The following is a 17,833-nucleotide window of genomic DNA, read 5'->3' as shown; positions in this document are numbered from 1 at the left end:
CTGGACGGATGAGGCTACGGCATGCATTGGACGGCAGTGATCGTCGTAGGTGGTGATGTTTCGAGGCTGACATAGGACGTGACGTTCTTGGCGTTTAGAGCCCGAGGTGGGGTGAGGGTTAGGGCTAGGGTGGCGGTGGTAAGGCGAAAAGGGGAGGCTGCGAGGCAGCAGAGTTGGCCCAACAGCGGGCAGCGCTGAGGCGCGTCGAGTGTGGAATCATGGGGTTACGGGAAACGGGTAAAAACTGGGGCGTGAAAAAAAACAGGAATCGGGAGGGGCACTCGGTATGGGGAAGGACCGAAGGACGAAAGATGAAGCGAAACACGAGAAGGGAGATGGTTTTTTTTTGTGTGTTTTACGCGATGTTTGGTTTTTGTTTCGTGGGAAGAGGGGGATCGAGGGGAAGAGAGTTGAACCTACCAAGTACCAACATACAATCCCTAACTCCACTTTAATAGTAGAGATAGTCTAATAGTAGATAATTGCTTCAGTATTGCAACGGGCCATACATATTCTAGTGATCTAACACCACTCGTGTCAGATGTATATCTTACACTCATCATATTCTAATGTAGTAAGTGATTTGATTTAATTGAGGTAATGCAAAATATTTAATTTGATTGTATGTGTCATATAGCTAGAATGATTTGATTTTATTTGATCGAGTTAATGCAAAATATTTAATTTGACTTGATTTGGTTACCCACGTCAAATAGCTCGAACGATTTTATTTGATTTCATTGGTTGTGTCATATGTATATAGAATGATTTGATTTGATTTGGCCGAGTTAATGCAATGACCTTACATACATCACTGAGGCGCTGCAAAAAGTTTGATTTGATTAAGTTAATGCAACAGGTGGGAAGGAGAGGCTACACCAATGGATGTAGGACCAACAACTCCTCTTCAATACAGTAGTAGATAGAAATACTTGCACGAATCTCAATGTTCAGATCGTACGGTTAGGATCAATCTAGCGACAGTTACCCTGAGCAATACGCATACTCGCAGATCATATCGGGTTGCACAACGGGTCGCATACTCGCATTCATCGGCGACAGCCGCGAGATCGCTGGCCGCCCCCGAACCTTACAAACGCAAGCCCCCAATCCACCAGTGCAGTAACATCGTACGAATTACTATATATGTACGTGCACGCGTGGGCACAATCATCAGCAGATCAATCATTTCCCAAGAGCTGCGCCGCACAGATCGATCGTCGCGCGCCATGCTGGCTATGGCGCCCGCTGCAGGGCTGGTCCTGGCTTCGCTCGCCGTGGTGCTGGCAACCTCGCTGAGGACGGCGGCGGTGCACCTGGTGTGGCGCCCCTACGCCGTCGCGAGGGCGTTCCGGCGGCAGGGGATCCGCGGCCCGGCGTACCGGTTCTTCGTCGGCAACAACGAGGAGGCCATGGCGATGCGCGCGGCGACGGCCGACGACGTGCTCGACCTCGGCTCCCACGACATCATCGGGCGCGTGATGCCGCACTACAAGGCGTGGGTCGCGTCGTACGGTAAGATGTTCCTGTCGTGGTCGGGGTACACGCCGGCGATATGCGTCCGCGACCTCGACATGGTGAAGCAGATCCTGTCCAACAGGACCGGGCTGTACGTCAAGACGAACCCGGGGCCCAACCTCCTGGCCCTGCTGGGCAATGGCCTCGTTTTCTCCGAAGGCGACGACTGGGCGCGCCGCCGCCGCATCGTGCACCCGGCGTTCACCATGGACAAGCTCAAGATGATGACCAGGACGATGGCGGAGTGCGCGGGGGAGATGGTCCGGCCGTGGGAGGCGCGCGGTGCGGCGAGCGGCGGCGGCGTGGCGCTGGTGGATGACGTCGGGCAGCAGTTCGTGGAGCTGACCGCCGACGTGATCTCTCACACGGCGTTCGGGAGCAGCTACAGGGAGGGGAAGGAGGTGTTCGTGGCGCAGCGGGAGCTCCAGTACATCGCCGTCTCTACCATCAACAACGTCCGCGTCCCGGGCCTCGAGTACCTCCCCACCAAGACCACCCTGCGGGCTGCGGCGGCGGCAGCTCACGGGCAAGGTGCGCGGCACGCTCATGGCGATCATCCGCGAGCGACAGGCCGCCGCCAAGGAGGCCAAAGGCTACGGCAACGACTTGCTTGGTCTGATGCTCGAGGCCAACACGTCGGCCGGAGCAGGCGGGCAGAAGGTTGCCGCCATGAGCATGGACGACATCATCGACGAGTGCAAGACCTTCTTCTTCGCCGGGCACGACACCACCGCGCACCTCCTCACCTGGGCTATCTTCCTCCTCGGCACACACCCCGAATGGCAGCAGAAGCTCAGGGAGGAGGTCCTCCGAGAATGTGGCGGCACGGGGACGCCGCTGCACGGCGACGCGCTCAACAAGCTCAAGCTCGTAAGCCCCTGTCTATTCCATAATTCTAGCTAAAGCTCGTAATGCACCCCACAGCGACGAGTGAGACTCACTTCACTTGTGATCGTTGACGGCAGACGACAATGGTGCTATACGAGACGCTGAGGCTGTACGGCGCGGTGATCATGATCGCCAGGCAGACGATGGCGGACACGGAGCTCGGCGGCGTGAAGATCCCCAAGGGCACGATCACCATGATACCTACGGCGATGATGCACCGGGACGAGGAGGTGTGGGGCGCGGACGCCGGCGAATTCAAGCCGGACCGGTTCCGGAACGGCGTGGGCAGGGCGGCCAAGCACCCAAGCGCAATACTGGCGTTCGCCATCGGCCCGCGGTCATGCATCGGGCAGGACTTCGCAATGCTGGAGGCGAAGGCGACGCTCGTCGTGATCCTGCGCCGGTTCGAGTTCGAGATCGCGCCCGAGTACGTGCACGCGCCGGTCGAGTTCCTGACGCTGCAGCCCAAGTGCGGGCTCCCCGTGCTGCTTAAGCTCCTGGATCAGTAGAGCAGTTGCCTCTTTGAACGACTACTGCTACAGTAGAAGTATAAAATACACTAGCGGGGTGGACAGCGGGGCGCCGCGCCCGTGTTGTTGCCCGTAGTTGTCTCAACTTCCGCTTAAATAGTGTATTGGACAATTCATTTGATATTGGATTATTTTTTCTGTCTTTTGTTGTTTGTACCCATGGTGAACGCAAAAATACCCCTTCCAAATCCATTCAAAACAGAATTGAGGGACTCAGAATTTTCCGTTGATGTAAGCACACAACTCTTACATTATTGTACGTGCTACCTGAATAATTTGATGTCATCAAGTGCAAGAAGCACTACCTTTTTGCCAAAGCCACCAAATCAGCATCCGTGTACTATATTATACTGTCAAAAGAAAAGTATAGAGTATCACCAAATCTATACTCAGAGCAGTTTCTAGATAGTCCAATAATTCTTTCATAGCCCTTTGAAAATATATTATACCGGGGTGATTATGTAAGAAGAAGAAAAAACTATGCTATGTCTTTTTAGTTTCAACATTAGTAACTAACAAAAATGCAAATAGCACTTCATATATCCTGAATGATGATGAATGTCTCAACTGGAATTCTATTTTATCTCTACTCTTAATGGGGGAGTTGATAGTCTCTCCTCACCTCCCACCAATGCTATATTACGCTCACGAGCATCTTACAGGTCATCTTTTGCTGAAGCGCAGCCATGTTGCCCGGCCCATCTGACGCATGCATTAACTCAATGAAGCCGACACTTTCCCAAAACAATGTGATGCATTACTCATTCAAATCAAATCTTAATAAAATCTCAACTAAATCCAAACTTTACTTGTCCTCTCCTACTCATACCCAAATCAAATAAAATTTTACCAAAACATCAACTATAATCAAAGTTGGCAGGCCCATATGATGTGTGTGTGCATTTTTATTTTCCTCTTTGTCTTGTTTCATTTTTCTATGACAAATCTATTATTTTGTGCTCACCATACTATCAGGGTCGACACTTCGCCAAATAAAATCCAATCAAATCGACACTTTTCCAAAACAACGTCATGCATTAACTCAGCCGAATCAAATCGTACCAAAACATCAAGTATATAAATAAAAGTTTGCCGACCCATTTGACGTGTGCGGGCGTATTTTTTTTCATTCTTTTCTTCTATGTTTTGTTTTTTGTATTTTTTTTCATTTTATCTAAGACCAATCTATTGTATGTGCTCGACATACTATCAGAATCGGCACAGACCTATACGCTATGATGAGTTGATAGCATCATCTCCATTCCGGTTAAACCTCCCCCACCGTTTTTTTTCTACCCCACCAATTAATTTAAACCGGTTTTTACCTCATTGATCTACTTAGGGGGTGTTTGTTTCCAGGGACTTTTTTGTGTAGGGACTAGAAAAAGTTCCTCTTAGAGACTTTTTTTACCAAACGGGAGGGACTTTTTAGGGACTAAACTAGGCATTTGGGACTAAACGAAGAAGACTCTCAATGAGAGTCTTTTTTGGGACTTTTCCAACAATGCCCCTCCATGCATCCATTGGTCCGCCACCCCATGGTGTTGTTTGATTGTTATTTTTCTATATACTAGGGGCAACATGGTCATTTAATAACCTCTAGGAAGGGACTAGGAACTTTTTAGTCTCTGGAAACAAACAGGGATGGACTTTTTAGGGACTAGGGACTTTTTAGTTGGGACTAGAAAAAGTCCTATGACTTATGAACCAAACACGACCTTAATCCAGTTTTTCTCTGCCAAATCATGCAGATTAATCTTTGATATGTTAATAATGTCTTTATGAAAATGAATCAATCACGGTGACATCTAATCAATCTTTAAAGACCACATTTATGGACAATAATAAATGTTTCATAACACAAGGCAACATTTATGGAAAGAAACCAATCACATGTCTATAATCTCTCTCTTTATTATTAGAGGACAATCTATTATAAAATGGCAATCTGCAGTAGTCCTTGTTGGTATCTATGACTCCCACTGATCAAAGGGATACCCCACCGGTTGTGTTATCATTTCCCTCCCAGTGGTTTTACTGAGTTTTTTTATTCCCGATTCAGCCCGCACCGCACAAGCATCTCATCTCTCTCTTCAGTTCTTTAAATTAATTAATTAATTAATAAAGCTAAATGCTCATGCATCAGTTCTTTAAATTTCTGATTTGAAAAGTCAAATTTCAACAGGAGGATAATTTTTCCTATGAGAGTGTCGTTACATTCAGTCGATATTATTCTTAGGCAAAGATAGCGACCAGTCTTTTTTCTCCCACCATTTTCTTCCTGGAACCAACGTACCCATGCAAATTGTAGCCAACATCGTAAATAGTTTTGGTCCATTATTATGTTTTGATAAGAATGTCCAACCTAGCCCAACACACTGGTGACACCACTTAGTCTTAAGAAGAAAGTTGTCTCAAAAAACCTCAAGAAGAAAAAGGTGCTCTGCAGCATTTTATAATAAGTTGTAGCCAAAGAAAATTAATTCTTTTAATCCAGCATAATGAGTTTTTGGGTCTGACCGGTCCACCCGCCAAAACCAAACCTACGCCAGCGGGAGCGCCCTGCCTTCTACGGTTGGTTGCACTGTCATGCACGCATCGCCGCCCTGCCGTACCCTGAAATGCTGGCTAGGCCATCCCTTTACTCCCCCGGACATCCTATTCTTCTCCGGCGATGGCAGCCTACCCCGCACCAGAATCAGTGAACCCTCCTACTCCCCTCCGCCTACGACCATACTGTTGCATGTTCCCCGTCTCCTATTCATTCCCGTCCGAGGCCTCGCCGTCGTCCTCCACCTTGGTGCGCTCGCAGCGGCGCCGCCATCCGGGCCTGTCAACATAGTGAATTGGGAGAGGATTGTAGTTGTGAGTATGACAGCACAGATCCACCAGGTCCATTCCCGAACACAAGCAAGCGCCTCTTTACTACTCAGATGCACCCCCTCATTTTTTTACTCTAATCCACCCTGCTGACATCTGGGACTGACATCATTGTCAACGCTTCTTTTTTTTAGGATTTGTTCAGAGGAGTAGGCTATAAACTGGGTTGTGCGGTCTCTGTGGCCCGTCTAACAACATGACCAGCCTAGCAGTTTTGCTTTGGGAAAATAGCTAGCCCACTATTTCTTTCTAAAGAATACCCAAGCTAGGCCTATTTGTTTTCTCTCACTTTGTCAGGAACCGATCCTATGCTACACCGATATAGCATGTAACACCTCATATCACTTTGCGGCCTCACGCACGGTATCCCCACGGGTGTCGCCTTACTAGGCTCGGGACCGTTTGCGACTTTTGGCTCACGTATATGATAGTGTCGCTAGCATCCATATGACAAAGAACCCAGGCTGACATGGCTAGTCGTGAACCCAAAGTGGTGCTAACTTACAGGGATAGGCATACATGACCCAACAACGAACTTGTCGATCGCATCGAATGAAACCCAAGTCATAGCAAGCTACAAGGACTTAAAGGATCACCGCGTGACATTTCCCCGAAGGGACAGACACAGGAACGAAGAAGGACACACGCTGGCCAACCTAAGTGTTCCGGAGAAGTAGCAAGCTACCATGGCTCAGTGGAAGCACTAGGAGACATTTCCCGTTAAGAGAGACTACCAAGGATAAACAACTAGATAGTCAGATCCCACACATACCAAGCATTTCAATAACATACACACAATATGCTCGATATGTGCAAATACAACATTGCATCATAACATGACTCTACAACTCAAGTATTTTATTCAATATGCTCCGAGGAGCGAGATATTACAAACATGGGTCTCATGACCCAACATTCAGAGCATACAAGTCAAAGCACATGCGGAAACTTAACATGCCTGAGTACAGACAACTATAAATGAAAAAGGATGAGAAGCCTGACTATCTACCAGATCCTGTCGAGGGCACAAGATCGCAACTGAGGTAACAAGATAAACGTGGAAGTCCACGCGGAACTACTAGCGAGACTGAAGTCTCTCTGCAAAAACATAAATTTAACAAACGTGAGTACATATGTACCCAACAAGACTTACATCAGATCTAACTACATATGCATCATTATCAACAAAAGGGATGGTGGGGTTTAACTGCAGGAAGCCAGCTTTGACTCGGTGGCTATCCTGAACTACGACTGCAAGTAACTCTTTTGAGGTGACGCACACGAGTCCACATATTCACCATATCAATACACCAATATGGATCCGCTCCCGTCTCCCTACGAGAACGCCATCCATAGCACTCACGCTTATCTTGCGCATTTTAGAGTATCCACTTTCACTTGTCTATGAACTGTATAGGCAACCCAGAGGTCCTTTACCGCGGACGCGGCTATTCGAATAGATTATTTATAATCCTGCAGGGGTGTACTTCTTCATACATGTTGATACGTCTTCGTCATGTCTATAATTTTTGATTGTTCCATGACAATATTCTACAACTTTCATATACTTTTGGCAATTTTTTATATTATTTTTGGGACTAACATATTGATCCAGTGCCCAGTGCCAGTTCCTGTTTCTTGCATGTTTTATGTTTCACAGAAACCCCATATCAAATGGAGTCCAAATAGGATAAAAACGGACGGAGAATATTTTTGGAATATTTATGATTTTTGGGAAGAAAAATCAACGCGAGACGGTGCTCGAGGAGGCCACGAGGCAGGGGGCGCGCACCAGTGGGGTGGGCGTGCCCCTGACCTTCGTGGGCACCCCGTAAGGCGGTTGATGCTCTTATTTTGCCGCAAGAAAGCTAATTTTCGGAGAAAAATCTTGGCGAAGGTTTCAATCCAATCGGAGTTATGGATCTCCGGATATATAAGAAACAGTGAAAGGGCAGAATCAGAGAACGCAGAAACAAAGAGACAGATCCACTCTCGGAGGGTCTCTTGCCCCTCCCATGCCATGGAGACCATGGGCTAGAGGGGAAACCATTCTCCCATCTATGGAGAAGGTCAAGGAAGAAGAAGAAGAAGGGGGGCTCTCTCCCCCTTGCTTCCGGGGGCCATCATCATCACCGCGATCTACACCAATACCTCCGCCATCTTCACCAACATCTCCATCTCCTTCCCCCATCTATATTCAGCGGGCCACTCTCCCGCAACCCGCTGTACCCTCTACTTGAACATGGTGCTTTATGCTTCATATTATTATCCAATGATGTGTTGCCATCCTATGATGTCTGAGTAGATTTTTGTTGTCCTGTCGGTAATTGGTGAATTGCTATGATTGGTTTAATTTGCTTGTGGTTATGTTGCTGTCCTATTGTGCCCTCCATGTCACGCAAGAGTGCGGGATTCTCGCTGTAGGATGTTGCAATACGTTCATGATTCACTTATAGTGGGTTGCTTGAGTGACAGAAGCATAAACCCGAGTAAGGGGGTTGTGGCGTATGGGATAAAAGGGGACTTGATGCTTTAATGCTATGGTTGGGTTTTACCTTAATGATCTTTAGTAGTTGCGGATGCTTGCTAGAGTTCCAATCATAAGTGCATATGATCCAAGCAGAGAAAGTATGTTAGCTTATGCCTCTCCCACATAAAACATGCTATCGGTCTAGTAAGTAGTCAATTGCTTAAGGACAATTTCACAACTCCTACCACCACTTTTCAACACTCGCTATATTTACTTTATTGCTTCTTTATCTAAACATCCCCTAGTTTATATATACATGCTCTTTATTATCTTGCAAACCTATCCAACAACACCTGCAAAGTACTTTTAGTTTCATACTTGTTCTAGGTAAAGCGAACGTCAAGCGTGCATAGAGTTGTATCGGTGGTCGATAGAACTTGAGGGAATATTTGTTCTACCTTTAGCTCCTCGTTGAGTTCAACACTCTTACTTATCGAAAGAGGCTACAATTGTTCCCCTATACTTGTGGGTTATCAAGACCTTTTTCTGGCGCCGTTGCCGGGGAGTCATAGCGTGGGGTGAATATTCTCGTGTGTGCTTGTTTGCTTTATCACTAAGTAATTTTTATTTGCTGTTCTAAGTTGTTCACTATGTTTAGTTATGGATATGGAACAAAAAATACCAAAAAAATTAGGTGTACTTGCTACTCATGGAGATGGGGAACCTCCTAAAACCCTCGATGCTCATTATGTGAAAGATATTATGTACTACTTTGATAATCCTGAGAAAATCCCATTCAATTATGTTACGGGAGACACGTTGGATCAACGTGAATACTTTAGGGATTATCGCTTGACACAAAAGGGAAACTATTATGGGATCCAATTTATATGTTGCATTGGTATGCTCGACAACTATGCTTGAGATATGATTATACTTGTTGCTCTAGGATGAAGGCTCCACACCTTCCCTTTTCATGCAAATTTAATGATAATGAAACCTTAGCTTCTTAAGCTAATGGTATATATGATTACTATGATGTGGAACAAATAGAAGAATTCGTTGCTTTTATGGGTGCTATGAAATTGAATCTTTGTTTAAAGAGTGTGAAAATCTTGATGATGCTGTTTACAGACCTGAAAATTTTGCTATACTTAAATAATTTTATGAGAATTATGAATACAATTCCGATATTGATGCATTTATTGAGAAAGTCTCCGCTGTCCAAGAAGAGACTAATATTTTGCAGGAAACTATGGACGAGGAAATTATTGAAACTGTGAGCTCATTGGATGAAAAAGATGATGAGGAGAGCGAAGAACAAAAGGAGGAAGAGCGGATTAGCTACCCGTGCCCACCTTCTAACGAGAGTAACTCTTCAACTCATACATTGTTTGATTTCCCTTCGTGCTTACCGATGGATGATTGCTATGATGGTTGTTATGATCCCGTTGATTCTTTTGAAACATCCCTTTTTGATGATGCTTGCTATGCTTGTGGCCGAGATGCCAATATGAATTATGCTTATGGAGATGAACTTGCTATAGTTCCTTATGTTAAACATGAAATTGTTGCTATTGCACCCATGCATGATAGTCCTATTATCTTTTTAATTTCTCCCGACTACACTATATCGGAGAAGTTTGCCCTTATTAAGGATTATATTGATGGGTTGCCTTTTACCATTGCACATGATAATTTTGATGAATGTGATATGCATGTGCTTGCTTCTCCTACTTGCAATTATTATGAGAGAGGAACTATATCTCCACCTCTCTATGTTTCCAATATGATAAAATTGCAAGAAACTGCTTATACTATGCATTGGCCTTTACTTGGTGTGCATGAATTGTTCTTTTATGACATGCCGATGCATAGGAAGAGAGTTATACTTCGTTATTGCATGATATATGTTACTTTGTGCTCACTACTAAATCACAAATCATTGTTAATTAAAATTGGCTTTGATATACCTTGGGATCCGGGTGGATCCATTACTTGAGCACTATATGCCTAGCTTAATGGCTTTAAAGAAAGCGCTGCCAGGGAGACAACCCGGAAGTTTTAGAGAGTCATTTATTTCTGTTGAGTTCTTTTATATAGTCTAAAAACAAAAATAAAGAGGAGAACCCAAAACTTTTCAAAAAGGGAAGTGAAAGTGAGAGAGACAAGCATTGTTGAAGTGGGAGAGCTCCTTGAACTTTGTTCATGCTCACGGAAACTTTGTGAATCTTAATTACAGAAACTTTTCATCAAAACTAATTATCCCCTTGTACAATTCCATTGTATTATAAAAATAATGTGCCAAGGTTTGCTTTTAGGATGTTGACAATGCTTGTTGGTTTGTGCGGTGCAGGACAGAAACTTTGGTTGTAGTGCAGGATTTTACATTTTTTACTGGAACGTCAAACGGTTATGAAACTTTTTGCACTATCTCTATGTACAAATTGTTTATTTGTCCTAATTTTTGCAGAATGTTTTGGGTACCATAAGTATGGTGAATGTTCAGATTACTACAGACTGTTCTGTTTTGACATATTCTGTTTTTGATGCATAGTTTGCTTGTTTTGATGAAACTATCAATTTATATAAGTGGATTAAGCCATGGAAAATTTATATTACAGTAGACACAATGCAAAAAAAATATGAATTGGTTTGCAACAGTACTTAGAGTAGTGATTTGCTTTATTATACTAACAGATCTTACTGAGTTTTCTGTTGAAGTTTTGTGTGGATGAAGTGTTCGATGATCGAGAAGGTCTCGATATGAGGAAAAGGAGGAGAGGCAAGAGATCAAGCTTGGGGATGCCCAAGGAACCCCAAGTAAATATTCAAGGAGACTCAAGCATCTAAGCTTGGGGATGCCCCGGAAGGCATCCCCTCTTTCTTCAACAAGTATCGGTATGTTTTCGGATTCGTTTCATTCATGTGATATGTGCAAATCTTGGAGGTGTCTTTTGCATTTAGTTTTCACTTTTCTTTTATGCACCATGCTTGTATGAGATATTCCTTGGTTGATTTATAGAATGCTGATTGCACTTCACTTATATCTTTTGAGTATGGCTTTATAGAATGCTTCATGTGCTTCACTTATATCTTTTGAAGCTTGGATTGCGTGTTTCTCTTCACATAGAAAACCGCCATTTGTGGAATGCTCTTTTGCTTCACTTATATTTGTTAGAGCGTGGGCATATCTTTTGTAGAAAGAATTAAACTCTCTTGCTTCACTTATATCTATTTAGAGAGATGACAGGAATTGGTAATTCACATGGTTAGTCATAAAATCCTACATAAACATGTAGATCGCTTTATATGATATGTTTGATTCCTTGCAATAGTTTTGCGATATAAAGGTTGTGATGTTAGAGTCATGCTAGTGGGTGACTGTGGATTAGTAGAAATACTCGTGTTGAGGTTTGTGATTCCCGAAGCATGCATGTATGGTGAACCGTTATGTGATGAAGTCGGAGCATGATTTATTTTTTGATTGTCATCCTTTGAGTGGAGGTCGGGATCGCGCAATGGTTAACTCCTACCAACCCTTCCCCTAGGAGCATGCGTGTAGTACTTTGTTTTGATGGCTAATAAATTTTTTCAATAAGTATGTGAGTTCTTTATGACTAATGTTGAGTCCATGGATTATACGCACTCTCACCCTTCCATCAGTGCTAGCCTCTTCGGTACCGTGCACTGCCCTTTCTCACCTCGAGAGTTGGTGCAAACTTCACCGGTGCATCCAAACCCCGTGATACGATATGCTCTATCACACATAAGCCTCCTTATATCTTCCTCAAAACAGCCACCATACCTACCTATCACGGCATTTCCATAGCCATTCCGAGATATATTGCCATGCAACTTCCATCATCATCATATACATGACTTGAGCATTCATTGTCATATTGCTTTGCATAATCGTAAGATAGCTAGCATGATGTTTTCATGGCTTGTCCGTTTTTTGATGACATTGCTGTGCTAGATCATTGCACATCCCGGTACATCGCCGGAGGCATTCATATAGAGTCATATCTTTGTTCTAGTATTGAGTTGTAAGTAAATAGAAGTGTGATGATCATCATTATTAGAACATTGTCCCATGTGAGGTTATCAAAATAAAAGTGGCCAAAGAAGCCCATTCAAAAAAAGAGAGAGGCTAAAGAAGCCTACAAAAAAAAGAAAAAAAAGAAAAGAGAGAAGGGACAATGTTACTATCCTTTTACCACACTTGTGCTTCAGAGTAGCACCGTGTTCTTCATATAGAGAGTCTCTTGAGTTATCACTTTCATATACTAGTGGGAATTTTCATTATAGAACTTGGCTTGTATATTATGGTGATGGGCTTCCTAAAATGCCCGAGGTCTTCATGAGAAAGCAAGTTGGATGCACACCCACTTAGTTTCCAGTTTGAGCTTTCATACAGTTATAGCTCTTAGTGCATCTGTTGCATGGCAATCCCTACTCTTCACATTGACATCAATTGATGGGCATCTCCATAGCCCGTTGATTAGCCGCGTCGATGTGAGACTTTCTCCTTTTTTGTCTTCTCCACATAACCCCCACCATCATATTCTATTCCACCTATAGTGCTATATCCATGACTCACGCTCATGTATTGCGTGAAAGTTGAAAAAGTTTGAGAATACTAAAGTATGAAACAATTGCTTGGCTAAAACCAGGGTTGTGCGTGATTTAAATACTTTGTGTGGTGAAGATGGAGCATAGCCAGACTATATGATTTTGTAGGGGTAACTTTCTTTGGCCATGTTGTTTTGAAAAGACATGATTGCTTTATTAGTACGCTTGAAGTATTATCGTCTTAATGTCAAATGATAGACTATTGCTTTGAATCACTCGTGTCTTAATATTCATGCCATGATTAGATTACACGATCAAGGTTATGCTAGGTAGCATTCCATATCAAAAATTATCTTTTTTATCATTACCTACTCGAGGACGAGCAGGAATTAAGCTTGGGGATGCTGATACATCTCCGTCATATCTATAATTTTTGATTGTTCCATGCCAATATTCTACAACTTTCATATACTTTTGGCAACTTTTTATATTATTTTTGGGACTAACATATTGATCCAGTGCCCAGTGCCAGTTCCTGTTTGTTGCATGTTTTATGTTTCGCGGAAACCCCATATCAAACGGAGTCCAAATGGGATAAAACGGACGAAGAATATTTTTGGAATATTTATGATTTTTGGGAAGAAAAATCAACACAAGATGGTGCCCGAGGGGGCCACGGGGCAGGGGGCGTGCCCCTGGGGGTGGGCGTGCCCCTGACCCTCGTGGGCACCCCTTAAGGCGGTTGATGCTCTTCTTTTGCCGCAAGAAATCTAATTTTCGAAGAAAAATCTTGGCGAAGGTTTCAATCCAATCGGAGTTACGGATCTCCGAATATATAAGAAACGGTGAAAGGGCAGAATGAGAGAACGCAAAACAAAGAGAGACAGAGAGACATATCCAATCTCGGAGGGGCTCTCGCCCCTCCCACTCCATGGAGACCATGGACCAGAGGGGAAACCCTTCTCCCATTTAGGGAGAAGGTCAAGGAAGAAGAATAAGAAGGGGGATCTCTACCCTTGCTTCCGGTGGCGCTGGAACGCCGCCGAGGGCCATCATCATCACCGCGATCTACACCAACACCTATGCCATCTTCACCAACATCTCCATCACCTTCCCCCATCTATATTCAGCGGTCCACTCTCCCACAACCCGCTATACCCTCTACTTGAACATGGTGCTTTATGCTTCATATTATTATCCAATGATGTGTTGCCATCCTATGATGTCTGAGTAGATTTTCGTTGTCCTATCGGTAATTGGTAAATTGCTATGATTGGTTTAATTTGCTTGTGGTTATGTTGCTGTCCTATTGTGCCCTCCATGTCGCGCAAGCATGAGGGATTCCCGATGTAGGGTGTTGCAATACGTTCATGATTCACTTATAGTGGGTTGCTTGAGTGACAGAAGCATAAACCCGAGTAAGGGGGTTGTGGCGTATGTGATAAAGGGGACTTGATGCTTTAATGCTATGGTTGGGTTTTACCTTAGTGATCTTTAGTAGTTGTGGATGCTTGCTAGAGTTCCAATCATAAGTGCATATGATCCAAGAAGAGAAAGTATGTTAGCTTATGCCTCTCCCACATAAAACTTGCTATCGGTCTTGTAAAGTAGTTAATTGGTTAGGGACAATTTCACAACTCCTACCACCACTTTTCCACACTCGCTATATTTATTTTATTGCTTCTTTATCTAAACAACCCCTAGTTTATATTTACGTGCTCTTTATTATCTCGCAAACCTATCCAACAACACCGGCAAAGTACTTTTAGTTTCATACTTGTTCTAGGTAAAGCAAACGTCAAGCATGCGTAGAGTTGTATCGGTGGTCGATAGAACTTGAGGGAATATTTGTTCTACCTTTAGCTCCTCGTTGGGTTCGACACTCTTACTTATCGATAGAGGCTACAATTGATCCCCTATACTTGTGGGTTATCAAGACATGTTTCCATCACTTAGCGTCTGCACAGGACATGTGCTCAGCAGACTTCAAGTGAAAGCCGACGTGGGTGTAGACCACGACCTACCAAAACACTCAAGTCTCTAGTCCAGGTTTATCTCCTATCCAGGTTCCATCCGCAGGGAGTCCAGCCAAGGTTTCCACATACGACCCTGAACGATGTGTGCAGGGTTCCCGAGACACCAAATGGGCGCCCGGTACACCGTGCCACGTGCCTACCACATCACAGCCCACCCCTCGGGTCAGTGCTGCGCACGGCCTCCAGCATACTACAAACACCAGAAACTACTTGCAACTCCTGGACAGAGGACTAGGGTGGTTAAGAAGTCGAGCGGGGTCATATTTCAGGGCCCAATGCATGGTAGAAGTTGTTTCATGGATCAGAAACACAGAACTCAGTTCCCGAGGACGGCTTCAATGAGACAACCCACCATGTACTCCTACATGGCCTCTCACCGCTGCCTTGACCAAATCGTGCTCATATACTTAGCTCACATAGTAGGACATGTTCATCACCATTCCAATTCATCCCCGATGAATCAGACCTGACTCAACTCTAAGCAGTAGCAGGCATGACAAACAAGCATGAATGAGTAGGCACATGAGGGCTCAAACAACTCCTACTCATGCTAGTGGGTTTCATCTATTTATTGTGGCAATGAAAGGTCATGCAAAGGGGAAGGGGTTCAACTACCGCAGCAACTAACATATGAATCATTGTTGTCCTAATGCAGTAAAAGAGAGCAGGAGCGAGAGAGTGGGATAGTTCTTCATCGGTGTCATCCAGTTCATCATCGGAACATCGTCTACTTAGAGGGGACAAATACCGGCAAACAAGGAAGAACATAATCAATGCAATGCACAATATGATGCATGATCATGACATGTCAATATGCTGTGATTTGAGCTAATGCAACTATCAACAGATTAAGTGGAGTTGGTTTGAATCCAAGATTCAAATTCAAACTCCATATGTGGATATTCAAATGCCATTTATATGATTTGTCCTAAACAATAGCTAGAAGTTGTTCTAACATGCATGAAAATGGTACATATGGATAGATTGGATTTTTCTAATCATTTTTCATATATAACTTATCTCATTTGGAGTTATGGTTAAATTTCTATGAATTTTAGAAGTTTTGGGCATTTTCTGGAATTTCCTAAATTAAGTTTAATTCAGAAAATGACTTGTTGCGTCAGCACTGCGTCTCTGTGACGTCAGCAAATCAACTGACCCGGTCCAAGTCAAACCTGGCGTGTGGGGTCCACACGTCAGTGACAGAGGGCTGGTTAGTGTCGCTGATAGGTGGGCCTAGTCAATGACCACGTCAACAGGGTCAACGTTGGCGTGTGGGTCCCGCTGTGTTTTAAACTAACCTTAAACATAAAATTAAACTAACCTAACAGGCACGGGGGCCCACATGGCAGTGGCCCTAGAGGTGTTTAGTGGGGTCAAGTGCAAACTAAACCGGCGCCACGAAAGCAGGTGAAGCCGGCGACCATGGCGACGGCGGGACATCGCCGGAGTTGCTTGGGACGGCGCTACATATGGTGGTTTGCGACGAGGTTTGGCTCTACGGGGAGCTGGAGCAGTGGCACATCCACTGGTGGCAGCGAATGGAGCTGGGGTGGCCCGTAGCGGTGGCGACAGCGAGTTGGGCGGCGGCCAGAGCTCGGGTGCTCGCGGTTTTGGCGCTACGGCCTTCGTTCGAGCAAGTAGCAGGCTTGAGAGGCTCTACGCATCACTGTGAGTGCAACGAGCACACGCACGGGACCAAATGGTCACCGGAACATGGCCGGCAACGAGCTCGTGTGGCGGCGTAGTTTGTTCTTCAAGGGACGATGGCTACGGCGAGAAATAGAGGCTGGGAATAGGGGGATTCGGTCCGTGAGCTCACTGCGAAGACGTTGGGATGGTCGGCGTGCTCGGAGGAGGCCTAGAGACGACAGAACGACGGTGACAATCTCGGTGGCCCGAGGAAGGAGATGGAGCCAATGGCAGTGCTCTAGGGTGTCCGGCATCGTGTGGCTCGGCGGAGGGGGCGACGATGTCGTGTTGGAGCTTGGGGAGGCGTCAGAGAGGCTCGGGGGTGGCTGTGGCCGTGGTGCCAGCGGAAGGCGGCGATGGCGCTCGGCTGGCTGCCCGCAAGAGAGAGACAGGGGAGGGGAAAGAGCACAGAGAGAGTGGGTAGAGATGCTGGGGGGGGGGAGGGGGTTGTGGCGTCGTCCAGAAGATCAGGGAGGCTAGACAGGCAGGGAGGAGTTCCGCGGCTCGCCTACGCACCGGGCACACAACTGCTTCTCCTCTTGGCAAGAGGAAGAAGACAATGCTACCCCTGGTGGGCCGTGCGGGCTTTGCCCAGCTGGGCTGCTATAGTGGTGGGCTGGCTGGGCTGCCAGGTAAGTCCTCTCTCTTTTCTTTAATTTTGTTTTCTATTATTCTGTAGTCTTTAGGTATTTATTAAAAATACCTAGACATTCTCAAAAATCATGAAACTGCTCATGCCCACTATTTGAAATATATCCAACAACAAACATTTCAGTTTATGATTATTTGGACATTTGGAATATTTAATAGCATTTAAATTCCCAAATGCAAATACTATATGATTTAATTCAGTGACCCAGGTTGTCCTAGAAAAATGTGCAACATTTTTGGCAGAGGTTCAAGACCAATCCAAAGATGATGAACATTTTGTGAAGGCATTTTGGGTTCATTGAAATGTTTTTCAGTTGAACATGGTATTATCAGGGGGGGTGCTGGCATTTGTTGATCCCCATTTCAATTTTCAAATAAATTTAGACATGATGCACACAAGAAGCTAGCCTAGTGCAACACCAGAAGCTAGGGATGTGACAACTCACCCCCCACTAAACAAGAATCTCGTCCCGAGATTCAAAACGTGAGGTAGGAAGTCAGAGGGGACACAAGCTAACACGATCTTCACGATCCAGGTTGCACCTCACATGGGCATTGATTCGATCATTAACATTGTCCCGATGTCTTGCTTT

The 17,833-nt window shown here is 44.9% G+C and overlaps 1 pseudogene; it reads left to right on the top strand.

Annotated features, from left to right (window-relative positions):
- The first annotated feature begins 1,418 nt into the window (after window positions 1–1,418).
- Window positions 1,419–2,962, top strand: LOC123155681 (cytochrome P450 709B2-like; annotated as a pseudogene).
- Window positions 2,963–17,833: the final 14,871 nt, after the last annotated feature.

The sequence above is a fragment of the Triticum aestivum genome, chromosome 7B (assembly GCF_018294505.1).
Source record: "Triticum aestivum cultivar Chinese Spring chromosome 7B, IWGSC CS RefSeq v2.1, whole genome shotgun sequence".
Lineage (NCBI taxonomy): Eukaryota > Viridiplantae > Streptophyta > Magnoliopsida > Poales > Poaceae > Triticum > Triticum aestivum.
The sequence above is the reverse complement of the archived record's forward strand: the minus strand, read 5'-3'. Positions and strand labels throughout refer to the sequence as shown.